The sequence below is a fragment of the Amblyomma maculatum genome, chromosome 4 (assembly GCF_055883805.1).
Source record: "Amblyomma maculatum isolate TAMU_Amacu chromosome 4, ASM5588380v1, whole genome shotgun sequence".
NCBI classification, from domain to species: domain Eukaryota; kingdom Metazoa; phylum Arthropoda; class Arachnida; order Ixodida; family Ixodidae; genus Amblyomma; species Amblyomma maculatum.
This window is the reverse complement of record NC_139347.1, coordinates 25,754,224-25,773,862: the sequence shown is the minus strand read 5'-3', so window position 1 is coordinate 25,773,862 and position 19,639 is coordinate 25,754,224.

The window sequence follows — 19,639 nt, the reverse complement described above, 5'->3', positions numbered from 1 at the left end:
GTTAAAACTGTAGTCCTAATTCTAAAACCCGTATGACACCATTAGTTCGCAGTCCATGAGTGATGATCAAAGGGCTCAGAAAGCTTTAATAGCTGCTACGAACATTGGAAAGGGAGGGCGTCCTGGTCGCATTGTAATGTTACAAGATAATTATCTATAAATCGGAGGACCTGAGAGAATTTGCTGCACTCAAGGGACCTGTGTATCGCAGGCCTGTCTTGCATGGCTACATAAAGATGACTAAGGATAGAGTTCCATAGAACTAGGTGACGTACCTACGAAACAAAAGGTAAAAAGAACCATAGCCCTTTGCGTGATGCTGTGCATATTATGATAGGTCAAAGAGCATAAAGCGATGCTCAAATCTAGGCCGGCCGGTCAATCATCTGTCAATAAAAGCCAGGTGTACCCGTTCAGTCAGCCCATTGGCTTGTCAACGGTGTACCCAGTTTTTTATGCTGCGGAAACCATGAATGAATGTTGTCACAAACGACTCTGGAGAGAAAATAGGAAATATAAAGCACAAAATGCATGCTGGCGATATGATAAATGTTCCCAATAACTCTTATTCAGACTGGAAAAGTTGTCACCTCTATAGATGAAAACAGGGTATTTAATAATGAACATCTGAATTTAAAATAATAATGCACATATTAAGTCCAATAACTTCAGCGGTCGCTATTTCTTGTATGGTAGATTTCAGGCCGGATTTTAGGATTCAAAGGAAATAATACTCGACAACTCATTTCGATATCAGGTTTTTAAATTTTGCATCATAACCATTAGGTTCACGATTTAGGCAATTTATATTCTGGTGAATGCAAGTATGGTAGTGTGCGTCGCATGTAATATGTGTCCAGTACATATGAGTTTTGACAGATAATACATTACCTATTAAATATGTATATGAAACTCTATACATATTGATTTGAATCAACCACTATATATGTATCAATGAATATTTTTCCGATAAACACCAAAGTCTATAGCTTTCTTGCTATTATCAGCTAATGAAATTAGTGTAATTGAGCTGAACCCCTTGTAGAACCCAAATTGAGTACAATATATGGTGGCAAATTTTGTAAGTCAATCTATCGTACTAATGACGAACTATTTTTACCGAGGAAGAAATATTACTAACAAAAAAAGGACTTTCAATTTCTTCGTACCGAGACATTCTTATCTCGTTCAACTCTGTCCAGAGTTGTTTTTTTGTCAGAATTTTGCTGTAGTTTCATCAGTCCGCAATACTTATCGTAACAAGCCACGGCGAATACATTTTTGTGTAAAATAGACGTGCTGAAAAAACAAAACGTAACAATTTTTAAGCCTAGCACAACAACCAAATGTACAAATCAATTTCATCCGGGGGGTCTGCTTGGATGCAAGTAATTTACAATTGTTGTGAAAACAAAAATGAGGCTCTCACTACGTTCACTTAGTCATGTTGGTAGAATTTCAGTAACACATAGTTTCTATCGGCGCAAAAATTTTACCGCTGGTGCTACAAGCAAACAACACATAAACAAAGTGAATTAAACAGGCTCACACGCTGAAAGCCAGGAAGTGAGAAAAAAAACCCCGCAGTTTCAAATCTAGTCAATATTTACTGTTTGATGCCTGTCGGTTTACTTTCCGGTTAGTGACGCCGTAAGCAGCAAAGAGGTGGCAGTAAAACGTTTGTTCGATCCACCGCGCCACCAATGGCTGGCGGCGGAACGACACGCCTTTAGCGACTCAGAGGTCGATCCGAAAGAGAAGCCTACCCTGCTCGATACAGCGCTCCGCACACTCGGTGGAGTGTAACGCTATACAGATCTGAAGGAGTGGGACCACCGCTTCACACCCTGAGGGCGAAAAATAAAGTAAATCCAGAAATTACAGACACTGAATCCCCGCTGCAATGCAAGACATAGCTGCAAAGGCGCCTGGCAGGCTAATATTACTTCCACTCGAGAAAGGATGGCGGTATTGTGGGAAAAACGAGGAGAGAGAAGGCAGCAGTGGAGAAAGGAAGCGAACGCGAGCGTTCTTTTTCTTTTCCCCTCTGCCCTTTCCTTGGCCCTAATTTCTTTTGACGTGCCCTTGTTGTTGCACATTTCTTTGGAGAGAAGGGGGGGGGGGGGGGGGGCATCTGGGGTTTCTTCACTTGTTTCTTGCACTCCTTTCCCAACATCGGCCGTTTGGATCAGGGCTTCTCCGATTTCAGTCTCGCAGGGATCCGGCTTGAGCGCGGCTGCTCGAGCGTGAAGCGTAGCGGCCGGTGGGGGTCTGGCCGAGCCGGGCATCGCGGCTTTCCGTGCTAGCGAACGCGGCTACCCGATCGTTGCTGCATGGTGTGCGCTCAGACTAGTCGACGGCAGACCATGGATCCGCCCTGCACAATTTTCCTTCGAGGCGCGACAGACAGTTGTAGGGCACCCGCCTGAGTTTTAGCTTTATTGGAAACTATATAAGAGATTGTGCTATATATTAAGAGAACTCTTCGTCCCGTCGTCTTCTCTGTGTTCATCCTGTGTTTTAGCCGCTTTAAATATTTAAGAATAGTGTTATTTGCCACATGTGTCTCCCTTAATTGCTTTTACAAGTGAAAAGTTATCTGCATTTTTTGTCGAAGAGCGTTTTATATAATTTAGTCTGAATACATGCAGGAGTGGTAAAAAAAAAGCACGTTGAGTGCAACAGGAGTAAATTCATGAGAGATACTTTAGGGTGACTATCACACGTAGTTAAAAGAAAATTATAGAGTCGCTTAGGTTATGCCTTCAAGGGTTTTACGGAATATGGTTAATAGCTTATTTCTACGGGCTCTTCTGTGGATCATGTTCACGTATGTCCGCTTTGCTACTCGGTTGATATCTAGCCCTTTAATCTGTGCCTCTACATCTCGATCAGGCTCGTATTGGCACAATATTGTACTCTACACAGTTGTATGAAAAACGTTAAGACAGGTTTTAACACGGCTAATCCTAAGTAGACAAAGCGAAAGCACGCGACTCCTTCATGTTTATCCGCGAGTCTCAGGAACACCACAGCCGAGCCTAGACGACACGATGGTGTCGAGGGCATTTTGTAGACGGCGTTTATAAGCAGTTGTTCACCGTTCAGCGACATCATTCAAAACCGGCACTCCAGGCCATAACGGCCAATACTTATAGACATTGATAACGCTATACAGCGGGGAGTTAGTCTTGAGTAAAGTGTGCTTACTGCTCTGGACGACACGAAGGTGTCTAGGACATTTTGAAGAGGGAGGTCCCAGCAGTCGAGCCATATGGGCAGAAGTGGCAGGAAAGGGTAGGCATTGTTTCGTAAAATGATATTCAGCGCTGCATAAAAGACACGGACGGACACTGGAAAAAAACACAGGACGTGCGCAGTATCCAACTAATTTTGTTTAAACAGATTAAGAAGAGCCGATACATTCTATCGTCTATTCTCTGTATTCAGTGTCTCGCAGAGAGAGTGATGTGGTGCTGATGAGCGTGTCGCCCCTTCCCTTGGTAAAAAACGTTTCTGAAAATTAGTGTGCTAATCTGTCCTTTATTCTGCGCAGAATTTTGATGTCCTCAAGTCGTGGCTCACAGTGCTGACCGTTTCCATCTTTGCTGGAACGACAACGTGAGTTTTGAATGCATTGAATTCAAAGCTAGGTTCTTACATTGGATATGGGAGCGCGTCCTTTGTGCGAAACCGGTTTTTATATGCAAAATGCTATGAGGCACTGACTTAGTCCTCTGTATGCAGCTGCTAGCACTACTGACGTAGCGCTAGCTTCATTTGAAAGGTAGGCAAAAATAGGTTTTGTCTTGTTTGCTGGTGTTAGTACGTGACGTTGTTTGCAGGTGTTAGTACATGACTCCAAAGGGCATATAAATGCTCCCTTCTCGCTGGTTTAGGTAACATGTTCGCAGATGGTAGTTTTGAACTAAGTTTGTTTCTATTATTTCTGTTCTTCCCCGCCTACAATAGTGAAAAACAAAAGACCTTATAATCTCTGCTGACAGAAAATAAAGCTTCCGCTGAACCAGACTAAGCCGTTTCTATTTTATCAGAAGCGCTGGAAATAACTCTTATTGATAATGATGATTTCATAGAGCCGCCACCCCTAAAATACCAAAGGAGTGGAGCCAACGATCCGGCTCGGCGCTGGAAGTAATTTCCTGTTCCGGTACGCCTTCTGCGACTCTATCTCCTCGTAGCCTCCGTGAGCTGCAGTCTTTTTCTCCCTATATTGTTCTGACTTCCATTTCTGTTGTTTCTTGCACTCCCTCGTTGAGTCGAAACGAGGAGACATATGAGATAGAACAACGCGTCGTTAACTTTGGTCCCTGCGTTTTAGGTTCGTTCATCAGAAAGAATCCCCCGAGTACGGACAACAAATAATTCACCGGTCAAGCGGCTTCCGTTCTGAGCTCCAGGAAACTTCTCTCCGCCAGCGCATCCGGTCTGATGAACGCTGGCCGCTTGCGGTCTCCATCGCTGCGCCGATTCGCCATTACTCACGTGGCTCAGAACAAAAGGTACCTACAAGTGCGATATAAAATAAATTTTCATCTTTCGAAGCTCCACTTGATGGAGATGTGAAATTGTGAGCCATAAATTTGCTTTTACCGGTATCATGAATACTGGGCCGTCCCGCCAAGCAAAGAAATTAGGAGGAGTCAAAGCTCTGAGTTTCGCAAAGCTTTCTCTCTTTTACCTTTTATGCCCCTTTTCCCCTGGTTCTGCTGTTCTTTTCAAGACGGGACACAGTAAGCTGTCCGTTCTTTAAATTCGTGTGCTGTCTATTTCTAGTATTTAGAAATGCAACTCAGCCTTTCGCTTTCGAACTCAGCAACTCAACTTTTCACGTAACCACGTGTAATAAAAAATAAACCAGCAGCACATGAAAGTTCTTAACAGCAACCGAAAAAAAAGAAAGCAAACGAAAATGTGCTTTCTTTTTCTTGCTTTAGTCAATTCGGGATTTCGTAACGAAAGCAATTTTTGGCTTCAATTAATGTATTCAAATCGAAAAAAAAAAAAGAACAAGTACCATATGCCATCAGGGACAAAAAATATTATGAGATGATAAGTTCGTCTTTGTGGACCGGCTAGTGATTCATAAATGTAAATATTTTACATCTACACAGAAAATATAATGAAGATTCATGCTGCGAACTTTATGTGGTGGCACCAATGTGAATGTTTCTGAGAACTTTGAAACTTATAGTTATTACAATCGTTAAGCAACGGCCTCGGCACGCACTGTAACCACTGCACTGGCCAATATTCGTTCCTGAATTTCTCACCAAGCCAGTAAGCAGTTTGAGCGGACAGTAAGAAACTTCCTACGCTTCGGCGTTGCGTTAAGCCGGTACTTGATATAATTATATATTAAGTATCCGTTCCTAATGACACACTCGCCGGTCTAGATGTACGCAGGATGTTTTTGAGCATGGCAGTGCTCTAATATGGGTGTGATTTTCTCACCTGTGAATAGCCCATAACCAGTTTGTCCCTTAAGAAAGATGCGCTACCGATGCTGCCATGGGTTAGGTGTGCAAGCTAGTGGATTTGGCCCATAGAAATGCATATCGACAGAAGGTTTCAGTGTGCTGTTTAATTATCAGCGCAAGAGGAACGTTATCGTTTCGTCAACTTTAGGTTGAAGCACCGAACGTCAATTCACACCAACATATTAAAAACAAAAAACATGCACGTCCCCGAGTTAGCTCCGGGTGTGGCCAATAGAAACGAATGCGAAGGTACGTTTTCAACTTGTCTTTTTTTGACAGTGCTGATAGCAGTTGGTCGATCGATAAGTGCTGTCTAGAATTTTAGTATGGCAGGAATCATGAAGCGACATTTCGAGGTGGAATCTGTGTAAAACACCACAATTAATGTTTGCCGTATGACCAGCATTTTTTTCACAATGAAATGGCACGTAATCGCTTGGGCACTACTGGAAATTTGACGGGATTGTTTTGTACCTTGAAAGCATGCCAACAATTCGCAAACACCATCGTTGCAACTAGACAGCGCAAACAACCGTACAAAAAGGCATTTTTTAGACGTTCAGGGATTTCTGGAGCAAACACAGCCGAGGGCGGAGCAGGAGGAGACTGATACGTCTCTAACCCAAACACCTCTCTGTAACCATTTATTTGTTATTTATAAATGTTTTAACCATCACCACCTATACCTTCACCAAGCCTGCTTTTAAACGTGGTGTCGCTTCATTCACAACTCGCACTTATACACTGCAGGAAATAATGCCTTGCCTTGCTGGTATGACCCTGTTGCTGAGCCACTGGCAATATATTTCCAACGGGCATCAGCATAAGGAGAGCTTCATGTTTCATGATAGAACAACACGCCGAAGAGCGCATCAAAATATGCCATTTTAAATTCCCTAGCATGGTTTTTTAAAGAAACGATATTGTCAGATCTTTTTTTTTACCTCTCTTGCGTTACATCGGCAGTGTATGTAAGCACCAGTGAAAACAATGGCATTTCCCTTAATGTTGAAAAGAGTGACATAGCACAATACCGTCCCTTCGTAGGGCACAATAATGGATGCAGCAGAATGATTAGGACTCTTTGTGCACAGTAGAAAATTTGTATATTCATTTAATAATGGTCGACACTGGAGATGGCTGTAATCGTAAGATTATGTAGTTGAATGTTAGTTTTATTATTGTTTGAAGCCTAATCGAAGCGCTTCACATATTATTGACTGCATAGTTCGGCGAGTTCGTTTTTCGTGCATCTTTCTACATACATTCTTAGGCCCTTTGAAGCCCTTTCTTTTTTGCTGGCTGCTAATTTTTCTGCCCTTGACGTAAAATTGTTTTTGTTTTCTTTCCTTGTCCGCCTCTTCCTTACAACAGCCTTCTTTTATTTTATTTCTTTAGCACAAATCGGCAGTCTAAAGCACTCACCTAATATGCTTTTTCCTAACAAGTGGTTTCCTTGACTGTGTATGCAGCGGTTTACGGTAGCAAGGCGGCAATTCCTCAGAATGGTCCCAAAACATCAGCCTCGACGCTGACTCCTATACAACTTTTTCCTCCCTTCGTTTCCTCATCATTGTTCCGATCCAATCAAAACGCCCACAGGGGCTGCAAAATATAACGTAATGTTATAAAACACCACCGAGTAGTGGTACATGCCATGCTCAAGTAAAGAAGCCATAACGAAAATACTAAAAACCAACAGCGCCATAAGAGGATCCTATGAAATCTTTTGCGAAGTTTTTCGCCGGCCGGATAATCAATGGCTGGCCGCTGTCCACGGGAAGAAAGGCAATTACCGCGCATGTCACTTTTACCCTATCGCAAGCATCTGGAACGAGGGCAGAGGTGCTGGAATAGTGGAAAGAATTAAAAATAACGCAAGCAAAAGGAGAAAGACGACAGGCAGGCTAAAACAAGGGAACCTTGCGGCCCCATAATGAGGCACTATTGATCTGGATCGCTCAGCCATAATGAATGTCTTAAACAATACGTTCTAACAGACGGTGGCGACAGATGCTCGCTCTTGCTTCAGAACATGCGCGATGGAAAAGAAATGTGTAACCCAAAGAGGGGGCTGAAAACGAAAACAACAAAAATTTTGTAACCGCCCTTGTAGGTTTGTTAACGGATCCCTCAAGATTCCGCCGCGAAACCATACTACGTTTAAAAAGGTTTGCTTCTTTTTTTAAATAAATCTAGTCACAAATTAATTAATGCGTCAATTTTGGCGTTTTGATGCTGCCTGTGACGTAGGCCAGGAGTGTTCTGTGTGGTGAGTAGTGCTGGCTGTCAGGAATAAAGTTTCTATTTTAATAATTTAAATATATCATGCGTTTCGTTGTGCATATTTCGCCCGTAGCAATAATAACTCAGGTATACATCTCTTTTATTTTACGCTGCTGGTTGATATTTTGCAATTTTGCCATGTTTGAAAGTTAGGATAATTGGGTGCCACTATTCTACATTGTTGCGAGGCAATATGTCCATGCCTGTGCATTTCTCTTCTTGTCCTATCGTTATCGGCTTGAAACTTGTATAAAAGAGATGGATAGACGAAAATCGCCTTTTTTTTTCAAGCCAGAAAATAAAATATCTCCTCTCCAAAAGCCTGCGCTTAAAGGTAAAACGCATAAACTAGAATTTCAGCTGAGCATGTTCGTGAGATTGTACTTAATTAGCGCGTTAAAAAGCCCATGAGCTTACTCACCAAGCAGAAATTTGTTCTTCTTAACTGTCTGAGACTTTGATCAAGCCAGCAATGCATTTCCATTATTTTGGTGTGCCGCCATGGTAGCTCAGTGATTGAGGCCTTAGGCTGCTGAACCTAAGTACGCTGATTAAATTCCGGCTACGGCAGAAGATTTTTTTTTATGGAAACAAAAGCAAGCTGCCCGTGTGTTGTGCAGTGTCCGTACACAGTAAATAACTCAAAATGTTAGAAATTTGCGGACAGTGAACTACATAACCAAACCAAACCGTTATTTTGGTTTTATCTTCAGTTGAACCTGCTGCGTCTTGTTTGTTGAAGTGAAAGAAATAATGTGCTTTTAATGGGGGCTAATAGTAGTTGTTCAAAATGTGTTCGTTTTCCTTGCCCTTCATGTTGACTTAACTTTGACTCTCGTTTTGTCTCGGTGTTCCTCACTCGACTTTCGCTGCTGTTTTAAGTGTTTGCATTATTCGCCATTTTTATGTTTGCGTCTGACCATGTGCTTGTTACAAAACACATTTAATGTTTACTAGAAGAATGAGTTTTGATTGGGTATTTTTGGTCCAGTGTTCTTTTCTTCTAGATTGATTGAAACACATTTATAAACAGCCCTGTCATGCACTTTTGCTTCTAGCATCTGTGCGGGCATCTGGCCCCATCGCAGTCACGGTGGTCGAGGCAGTTGCTGGCTCATGGTTGGCTGGCGGAGAACGAAGAACTGCTACTCTATAGTCGCTACAATTTATTTGGTTGTTTATGCACCTGGCCTCGAAGTTCTTTATGTTCGGTACCACATTTCTGCCCCCCCCCCTTTCCCGCCTTCTCAGCACGTAGCATGTGGAGTTGCCAGACCCGGCACCCGGTTCCATTAACTTGCGAGACTAACTTGATCACACGAAAACAGAACGTTGCTTTTAAAGTGATCGAAGTTCACAGGCGGTTACAATGAGCCAATTTTCCGACTGACGCGATTATTCTCGCATCTTTTGCACATGTGCACGAAATAAAAATCTGTGTAAGAGCGGGATAAATAAAATCAAAATATATTTCTTTTTTTTTTCATTTTCTAGCCCTTTCGCTAAATTATTCCCAAATTTGCACGATGCTAGCACTACCAGATGGCTGAGTCCCGAGACACTGCAAGTTTCTATATACTGCAGACGTATATTACAGTCGTATAAGAAATAAATTATTTGAACTGAAATGACATGGGTGTGCAAAAAGTCTAACAAATAAACGGTATATGCTGTTCAACGTTCACCTATTACAATCTGAATTTTATTTTGTCATTATAAATTTACAGTAGATCATGTAACTTAAGACAACAGGTTTATTACTGTTTGCTATGCAAGTTGGTTTCGCCTCATGCAAGACGTGAGGAAGGCAGAGCACCCTTTACAGGGCGCGATAGCCTTCCGTGCGATCCAGGGCACATTTCTAAAGTTAATATCCACATGCAGAAAACTTACGCCCTGCAGTGCTTTAACATTCTCAGCTTAAGAATTAGTAAGCTTCTAAGCGGCCTATATTTTTTTTAGACGTGTCATCTAGCCTATACATGCAACGACCACAAAATATGCACGCGACCGGTTCTGGAAAATCTATTGCTCTCTTAAGTGCCCAAATCAACACTATATTTCCGTTTTCCGTTGTACCTTGTCTATGGAACAGAGAAGTATGCCATATCCACGTTGTGCATTACTCTACACCTCTTTATTCCTCTCTTTCAAGGAAGAAAAAAAAGTAATCAAGAAAAAAGCAAAAATGGTAGTGTCGCGGTTAAACTTCTTCTTGCGTATTGCCTGAAATGTAAACAAAATTTTAATAAAGAATAATTGCCAGCTTTCGGAAAACGTCCTTAAAGGAAATGCGCACAACTTTTTGTGAGTTTTCGGACCTGAAAAAATATAGGTCAAGTCTGATCCTGAGTTTTTACCCGAATCACCACGAATTATCCTGTGAAGTTATCTAAAGAAGACGGCTAACAGGAGAACGAGACTCAATGTATACGGAAACTTCAAGACGCACCTGCGGTAGGTCATTCCATTTCCATTTCCGTAACTAGCCTTGGAAAAAAAACGAATTATGACTGGAAGCACCAATTCTAATTCCTGTTTACAGGGTACGTTCCTATACGGCTAAAATAGAAGCCACAAAACATTTGCAGCTATTCACAGCTAGCCTATCAGGCGGCTATGTTTGCATTACTAGCCCTCTTGCTCTTTATATTTAGATCTATTCTGATCAGCTTCAGTAAGAAAAATGTTGATGTGTTTTAGAATGTATAATTGCTTTTCCCAGCTGCGTATTATATATATATATATATCTAATTCGTTTTATCAACTACCGCAAAATCAACGCCTTTCTTCCTTTTGAACATAGATAAGAAAATGTGCTCAGAAAGTTGCTCTTTTAAATTTACATATGTTTTGCAAATGATCGATAACTTGACTTTTTGCTATCATTTTGATTTTCAACTTGGTTAGGGTGCGCAACCTATTCTACATTAGCAGATCATTGTGCGAACTTCCTCTTTATCTTTACCTGATATTAAAACAAAATTATATCCTTTCAGCAACTTACTTATTGCGATATTTTTCATATTCAATAGTTAGCGATTTTCCAGAAAGCACTTACGGCATACAAGAAAAAATAAAAAGCATAACCACAAGAAAATAAAAGCTCTAGCAAAAACAAAAAAAAACGAAAAAAAAACAGGGCCTCTAGCTTGACACCAGAACCAACAGGCACAGTAGGTATTCAAACTACGGGAACCGCACTCTTTATGCAAACTTTTGTACATTCATATTAATATTTATGCAAAATAACTGCACCACAAAGGGAACCAAAGCACAAGACACAAGCGACGTCTGATCCTTACTACGTTTCTTGGATATGAGTATCTTCAAAAAGTTTAATTCTTGCGATATGAATCGGTAAACAAAAATTCACGTCCTACGAGATAGGATTGGTCTTGCATTGCCTATGTTGACTCAAGCGTCTAAATATTTGTTCATGTAGATTCCCGTAACTTAGTATGTGCGCATGCTCACCTAATGATTTATGCAAAAATGCAGGCAGGGAACTTCATACATTATATTATTTAGTACACGAGCCGTTAGAGATTGTGCGCTTTATATTGTCCCTTTGTAACCCACCCTTATTTCTTTTTTCTAAACGTTGTCCAGGCACAAGACGGGAAAAAGTACCCTCCGATACCACGCGATAACTCAGATCATTATTGTGCGCATTAATTTGCGACATCCTATCTTACTGCATTAAGAGACATGTTCAGTAAGGAGTGGAGAAATCGTCTCCTTGAATTCTGCTATATTTCATAAAAATTATTGTGTAAGCTGGCATATCATGGCTTTCAATTTATAGGCAAACCGTTTTCCAGCAGTTTCCTTTTTGTTTAGAATGACTTCTCTATCCATGAAAATGAAAACGCCCAATGTTCTTTTGCATCCTGTGTTATGAACTATTGCAGCCACTTTGAAAGCGAATAAATTTCTCGAGTCAGTCTATTCACTCGCTTTCACGACCTCCAAAAAGCATGGTAGCGAAATTCGCCTTTTTCTTGTTATCTTCCAGCCTTCTCTCTTTTATCTTTTCATTTTCCAGAGGAAGACTAGTAAAGATTATGTTTTTTTTTTTTTTTCGCTGTTTTATTTCGCACACATCAATATTGACCTTCTGAGGCAACAATAATGATACTGTAGTTCCTGCTTATGTTTAAGGAGCCATTTCTATATTTTTATAAACGCCGGCGTCGTCCCACTTTTACGCAGGTCTCTAGCAATCAGGAAAAAGAAGCAAAGAACCACAGTTATCAGCATGTCTGATCCGCATTTTTAGCCGCCTCTTGCAAGCCATGCCGGATATCGGGCTTGTCTGCACGCTGCCCTTATTTCCCCCCTCCTTGAGGTAAAAACGCTAATTACGTGAATATATTTGTCCTATCCGGTCACTGGCGTGAATGGTTTGCAACAGCTATCATCACTGAAATGGCAGTGCATCTCGCGTGCCTAATGTTTATAGCCGCCCTGCTATCATGCTGCTGCAAGCTATAACATCGCCCCTTCCCTAGCGTCGTACTTTGGTTGCTCACAATCGCCAGCTGGGGCTGATGGATGTTGTCAGCCTCGAGCGCTTTTCCTAGGCATTATTAAAAGAGCCCCGCAGGCAATACAACCCGCGCTCAATTATGAGCAGGTCCGTGCTCCCAAATGATAGCCATGAGCTCGGAGGAATAAATTTTCCTAATTTGTCCCCTGCAATGAGTTACTCATGCTGACTTCCTTATCGCCTTTCTATATTTTCACGCTGTGTTATCAGGGTTAAAATAACGTAAAAAGGGAAGAAGGAAAAATTAAGCAGTTTTATTACAATACACGGTGAAAGAAAGTTATGCACAGCTCTCCACTTTTCACTTTTGTTCTTCAATCAAAGCAATAGTAACCTTCTCAGAGCGTCAATGCAGTCGTGATAATGATTTAACTGTAAGAGCGGTCATTTCATGTTTAATGCTTTATGTATAGTACATTTATATATATGTAAGATGTCACACAACTTTCCCGATTATCCTATTTTATTCTAACAACAGTCTCTTCAGAGTCCTTCTTCAGGGCAGAATTGAGAATTGAGTATTCTCAATTCTACCCTGAAGAAGAACAGCCCACCGTCTGAAACAGTTAGAATTAATCGAGAAAATTGTGTGACATCCTGTTTGAAATTCCCTGGAAAGCAAACTATGTCTATATATATATATATATATATATATATATATATATATATATATATATATATATATATATATATATATATATATATATATATATATATATATGAGCGGGCCAACATATATTTACGCTGGCCGCTCGCTGGCGTCGAACTTAATATTAATGGGGACCAGAGCATGATCACCCTATTTACCAGCAAGAATCCTGTCCTATAAAACGCGTTACGTCTGGTTATCGGCTACTGTCGCCAGCTTGTCTACAAGCATTATATGGCTGGTTAACCTCACTTCTCTCGTTCATACTCTCTGGATATATTGCTAGAGTTTCATTCCATGGCTATGGTGCTGGCGTCGTCATTAGAAAGCTGTTACTTCTCTCTTACTTGCTCCTACCGGTTACTAACAGAACATGTGCAGGGCTCGGCGTCCATGCCTTTCGACTTTAGGGCAGCAAGTATCGGATTTGAAGCCTATTACAACAGCCACTACTCGATGCCGACGGAATACACAAGTGCGTGTTTGCTAAAACGCTCTTGGTCTGTAACAAATGCACGGGTGCATGAAGTAAATAGCTGCAAAAGCAAGACTTTGATCCACAGAGCGTTTATCGAGCGTGCATTCTTCCTGATCATTCGGAGGTGATCGGTTTATCAGGTTTTAAAATTTACATCTCCAGGCAAGCAAGCTACACTGCAGAGCATTCAACGACTGTATTGATTAAGAGGGCGAGAGGCGTGGTTATGGAGAGCAGCAGCATGCTAAAATTGAAGTCCTGCGAATCGCGGTTAACACATGATGCCTTCAGATTAGAGCATGACTCTAGTTTGGCGTAGGACACAACGTAAGAAATGTCAAGTTTGCGCCATAAATTTGCAGAATTCTTTGCTTTTCCATTTAATATTTTGTTTATTTTCAAGACTGTTAGCGTCGCGTAAGAATAGAAATAGTAAGCTTCATTTATGCTCCCTGTTTTGGGCTACGTGTTGGTGCTTTGAAGCGTCTAAAATACGAGTGCCTGCGTTTGCAACAGCATGCAAAGCCTTGAATGAAAGTCTGTGAATATTCGCGAAATCCTGCCGCCTCTCATCAAAATTACCTCGTACTGTGGAAGGAAGAGGTGACGCTCCCCATTGAAACCACAATTTTGGCCAATCGCTTTTTTGCATCATTTAGTCTTGGGTCACACTACTATCACTTCCCATTTACCATCCATCTGCTGATCAAGTTGGAGGCTAGTAGGCGACAGGGATTCAAACTGAAAACATGTGTATCTCCAATCAAATGTTGTATTTAGGAGGGTCAACCAAACAGTGAGACAGAGAACGCGTCTTTCTTTCCTATCTCAAAACCAACTAAGTTTCAATTTAGGTGAAAGTACTCTTCATTAAACTCGGTGCCAGTCTTAATACTAAACCGCAAACCAAGCCCATACCAACGAGGGCTTTTGTATGTCTTAATCGCTTTAGGCTACGTTAAACCCAGACTAGCTTTGACATATTTGGTATCGCTGTTCGAACTAATCTCATTGACCAATGCGTGAGGAAATATAAGTTAAGAAGTTTTAACATTACTCATGAAACTAATTGGACATTCTTTTGGCACACTAATATACAAATAGTTGCCTTTATGCCTTAATTTATTTTAACGTCCTTGCTTTTTTGGACTGGCAAACAAAAATCAAAATATATGGGTCACTTAACCTCTGCCTCTAAGTAATAGGAGATAGCGTTAATGGCTAATGCCTGCGCTTCCCATTGCTGTTCTGCGCATACGTGCATATAGTTCATCCGCGCTTATTTACCTGTGCCTTAATATGTGGCAGTAATATATTTCACACAATTTGGTACTATAAACTCCTAAGCTACCACGATACCTAGCCACAGGCCGCAAGCGTCCACCTGGTGTGAATAAAAGCTCCACTTCCACAAAGCATTACGAAGTCTTTGTGTATCATGCCCAACCTGACATCCAAGAGCACAGGAAGGTTGATACCCACGCAACCCTCCCACCTGAAATGCGTCACTAGAGTTCGCAACTCCTCCCAACTTTCTCACATTACTTGGTCTCGTTACCTCACAGAACTCATCAACAAACGAGGGCCCAGCCTTGTCACCTGCTAATAACGTTGCCTACCAGTTACTACCCACCAGTGCCGTTAACCTGATTCACGGTCTTGATGCCGACAACTCCGCGTTTTCTACAAAGCTACCATCATTGTCATCATCACGCGGCACCGCCTGTAACACGCGCCTGGGTGACCATCAGAATAAACGCCTACACGGCACTCCTTGCCTTGCCGTCTCGACCTGGCCTTCTTCCACAATATCCGAACTCTTCCCTCGCAGGTGTCTGGTATCAGAGCATAAGCTCTACATCTACCGTTCTCCGAGGTCATTCATCTGCGTAAACTAAGCACTGAGCATACGCCAGTTGCATCTGTGCCTCGCCGCAGCGGCGCCGCAAGCTCGATCTTCCGGCTCGCCGCCGGCCGAACAGCGAGTGACGTCAGCCTCGCAATCATATTGTGTGACCACTCTTAAGGCAGGACTTGAGCATCTGCCCAATCTTTTTTATTAGCTGATCTTTCACATGCGGTAGCTGATGACTATGCTAAGACATAAGTGTGAAATGATTTATATAAGCACACATTACTGAACTAATACCTAAGCGAATAGCAAAAGCATGTACGCATGGAGGAGTCATTTTTTGCAGATTCGCGCAGGAATCTGCAAGCGAACCAGAGGGAGGAAGAGGAGTCTTGGTAATGGCACTCGCGAGAGAGACTGGGAGCGCCATGCTGCAGTATCTGACAGCCGTGGGGACAGAACGGGAATAAACGCAGTAAGAGGCGGCCTCGTGTCTGCACTGCTTCTATATTTTAGTGCCGAAACCCGGGGAGTTGATAAGAGTGAGGATTGTAAGTGGGCCCAGAGCGGTGTCAGCAGGCACCGAGGAGCTGCTGCTATACTGTGGCAAACACTCTCGCAGGATACGTATTGCAATGAGGGACCGATTTAGACGGGGCTCTGCCAGAGTTAAGAAAGCATAGAGCCAGTGACGAACGTTGAAAGTCGCACAGAAAATTATCTGCAGTTTACAAGCAAGATAAGTTTCGGACCGCCACCGAAAGAGGTCTGCGAGCCAGTGCTAAACGTTGATCCTGTGCCTGACAACATACACACGGAGCGAACATCCAAACGAATCCAGAAGCCAACAACAGAAAACGACGGAAGTGCGTGCAGTGGCTCTAAGCAAGACACGAAAGAAAGCGAATAGCAGCGATACTCAGCCTCCATCGAAAAGATCAGAAGTACAACTTGCGAAAAACAATATGAGACAGGAAGACGCCTCAATAGTGATTCTAGCAGATACGCTGACCTCTGTAGACCTTACGAAAGAGACCGAGGTGCAAAACGAAGAGCTTGTCTTCGGTGTTATTGCGTAAACGCAAGAACTGAGTCGTGCAATGCCGCAAGCGCTTTTCCAGCGCACAATGATGGGGAATAAAGAGAACGAGTCCTTAAAATTCCTGGAAAAGTGGTGGCAAGTGTTTCACAAGCATAGAAATAAACAAAGGCCAGTGCAAGCGCAAACATTTTTCACAAGGCATGTTATCTAGCTGTAAATAATGCTCTCATTTTCTTCGAATATCCTCCTCAGTTCAGTAATATATATCTTTTTCGTGCTCTATGTTCACTCGCTTTCCTTCCCCACCCGGCATACGCTCAGTCAGCGTGTCTGTTCCCCTAATAATGCTTTATCTCACATCTTTCTTCACTATTTAGTTCTTTGAAATGGCCCCTCTCATTGGCTACTTCGGGAACTACAGCACGCTTTCTTTCTACTTTCCTCTCTTCGTCTCAGCTTCTCTCATTATTGCGCTTTACTCATTTTTCAAGTATCTTTTCCTCGTCTCTACCTCTCGCCGTGACCCCTTTAATATTTTACATTCAAAAAGCTACGAAAAGCGAAACAGAAATAGTGAGCCTTGCTAATCCTGTCGTGTTAGCCCAGGCAGGGGGGCGCCGTTGCACCCGCGCCGGAACGCTGCCAGAGAAAGCAGTCCAGACACCGAGCTCCCAAGCGACGAAATGAACCCTAGAGCTTGATCCACAGTTGGTAACGTAAATCGCTCTCGAACTACGCATTTGTTCAATTTAGTGAGGTCTACGCAAACTCTCAGGTCTCCTGAGGGCTTCACTACTGAGGGCGGAACTATTCCGGCGCACCATTCGGTGGGCCCATCCACTTTCCTGATTATGCCTAAACGCTCCATTTTATCTATTTCGCGCTTAAGGGACTCCCTCAGGGGAATTGGTACCCTGCGTGGAGCGCTTATGGCATGCGGGATAGCGCCAGCCTGTAGCCTGATGGTGTACTGCCCTGGCATCGTACCTAGACCGCGGAACATTTCTGGAAAACGCGTCTCGTACTGCAGGTTTCCCGACTCGACCGCGTCTGCAAATTTCACGATACCTAAGACCTCAAGTGCAGGTAATCCTAAAAGGACGTCGCGTAACGGACTGACAACGTAGCATGTTTGATACACAGTTTTCTCTTTCCATGCGATCTCTGCTACGAATTTGCCTAGTACGTTAAGCTTACTGCCTCCTGCACCTAGCAAGATTTCATCGGTTTTTACCAGTCGGGACGGTAATCCCGGAAACGTTGCTGGTAATACTGACACTTCAGCACCTGAGTCAACCTTTGCAAAAATGGGCACAGAATTAATGCGCACCTGAACAAATCGCGCTTTTCTGCATGCATCTATTGATCCCACGAAAGTCTCTCCAGTTTCCTGGTTGACCGCTGAGACGCGTAGCTCTCAGTTTCCTGGTTGACCGCTGAGACGCGTACCTTTCGTTGAGCGGAAGCCGTTGCTTTCTTCAAGCAGGCCTTTGCGAAATGTCCCTTCTTGCCACAGTGAAGACACTTGGCAGCTCTGGCTGGGCACATTGTCCTGGGGTGGGCGTCGCCACTGCAGAAAGGACACCGCACCTCCGGCGTTCGTTGCCCATGCTGCCGCACCTCCGGCGTTCGTTGCCCATGCAGACGTCCCTTGTGCCTCTGTTGAACCACCGCGTCCACATTGGGGTCCTGGTCACGAATTTCCGATGACTGATGGCTGTGTTGTCCTCGTAGAATACTTTGCTGCTGTTGGACGCTTTCCTTTAAGCGAGCCTTCGACAGCGCCGAAGCCAGCGTTAGCTGAGAATCCATTTGCAAAGCTTCCGAGAGCTTTGCGTCGCGGAGCCCGACAACCAGTCTGTCTCGGATCATTCGTTCTTTTAGTTCACCGTAGTCGCAACGTTCCGCCAAGCCGTGTAGCGCAGTGACGAACTGGTCTACCGACTCTCCTGGCATTTGTACGCGTCTGTGAAAACAGGCGCTTTCGTACACGATGTTCCTCTCTTTTACAAAGTGCCCGTCGAACTTTTTCTTTACGGTTTCATAGTTCTTGGCGTCTTCGTCGGATAGTGAAAACGTCTTGAATATGTCACGAGCTTGCCTCCCCATTGTGTACAACAGCGTTCGTACCTGAGCCTCCCCGGAGCATTCGTTGAGTCCCGTTGCATATCGGAAGTCGTCGAAATGTTCGATCCACGCCGGCCACTCTGACGTGCGGTCAAAGTCCAGCGGTGGCGGTTGCTGCAGGCCATGCAGCCGCATTGAAGGCGTCTTCGACATCGTGGATGGAAGGTGCCTGGCTCAGTGCGAAGATTCTTGACCATCTGACATCATGTCGTAGACGGCCACTTCTGACACCATGTCGTGTTAGCCCAGGCAGGGGGGGGCGCCGTTGCACCCGCGCCGGAACGCTGCCAGAGAAAGCAGTCCAGACACCGAGCTCCCAAGCGACGAAATGAACCCCGTTTATTCTCGCACTCCGCTTTTATACACTTGCGCCACACTTGCGCCACAGATACACTAGCGCCACTATCGCAGTCGCAGCTGCCAGCCAAGCCAAGCCAAACCAAAACAGATGATAACAGCACATCCCCCTTTTCAAGCACTATTAACTTTACATGCATACACTTCAAAATAACATTGGAACACACCCAAGAAAACTCGACAGAACACAGTCACTCCAGCATCATTCGTCCACGCCCAGCCTTATGGGTTTGCGAACAACTCTTCCAAATCTGGTCGTAGTTACAATTCTAGCTTGAGAATTGCCACCGTCAGTCTCCGTCTGAGTTAGAGGCACCAAAGCTTCCGGAGCTTCGTCAAATTGGTTGTCTACTCCAGTTACCAATCCGGCCCTGCTGGGCTGTTCCTGACTATCCGGAAATTCGTAGTTCCCGCTATCTACCCGGTCTTTTGGGAGACGGTTAAGCATTCTCCTGTTTCGACGGACTTCAACCCCGTTTTCCGTTTGAACACGGTATGAACGCGGCTGTGGTGCTGCTCCGAGCACTGTACCTTTGGTACGGAGATCAATCACCCACACCACATCACCTGCTTCCAGCTTTGGGAGATTTTTAGACCGGTGACGTCGGTCGAAGTGGCGGCTTTGCTCCTTTCTGACTTTACGGTCCTTGGCTGCCGCTTCTTGCAGACAGCATTGTCCCGGATTGCGGTGCGAAGGCAGCATTGGGACTCTCGTCCTAAGCCTTCTACCCATCAGTATCTCCGCTGGGCTGAAGTTCAGAACACCAGGTGTGGCCCTATAAGCCAGCAAGGCTA